Genomic DNA, 605 nt, shown 5'->3' with positions numbered 1-605 from the left:
TTTTTTTAACCTTAAACCGCATAAACACATTGCATTACACCAAATACACAAAATAATGTTCTTTTTTTAGCAGCATCATATGACCCCTTTAATTATCACTTTTGCCTTATAGCAAGGTGCTTCAGCATGCTGGAAAAGGCATTGTTCATCACCAAACTGTTCTTGGTTGGGAGAAGTTGCTCTCGGAGGATGTTTTTTTACCATTATTTATTCATGGTTGTGTTCTTAGGCAAAATGATGAGTGAGCCCACTCCCTTGGCTGAGAAGCTGAGAAGCAACCCCACACATTGAATGGTCTCAGGATGCTTTACTGTTGGCATGACACAGGACTGATGGTAGCGCTCACCTTTTCTTCTCTGGACAAGCTTTATTCCGGATGCCCCAAACAATCAGAAAGGGGATTCATCAGATAAAATGACTTTACCCTAGTCCTCAGCAGTCTAGTCCCTGTACCTTTTGGAGAATTTCTGTCTGTCCCTGATGTTTTTCCTGGAGAGAAGTGGGTTCTTTGCTGCACCAGGCCATCCTCCAAAAGTCTTGGCCTCACTGTGCGTGCAGATGCACTCACACCTGCCTGCTGCCATTCCTGAGCAAGCTCTGCACTG

The sequence above is a fragment of the Sinocyclocheilus anshuiensis genome, unplaced genomic scaffold, assembly GCF_001515605.1.
Source record: "Sinocyclocheilus anshuiensis isolate Anshui unplaced genomic scaffold, SAMN03320099.WGS_v1.1 scaffold420, whole genome shotgun sequence".
In the NCBI taxonomy this organism is placed as follows: Eukaryota; Metazoa; Chordata; class Actinopteri; order Cypriniformes; family Cyprinidae; genus Sinocyclocheilus; species Sinocyclocheilus anshuiensis.
The sequence above is the reverse complement of the archived record's forward strand: the minus strand, read 5'-3'. Positions refer to the sequence as shown.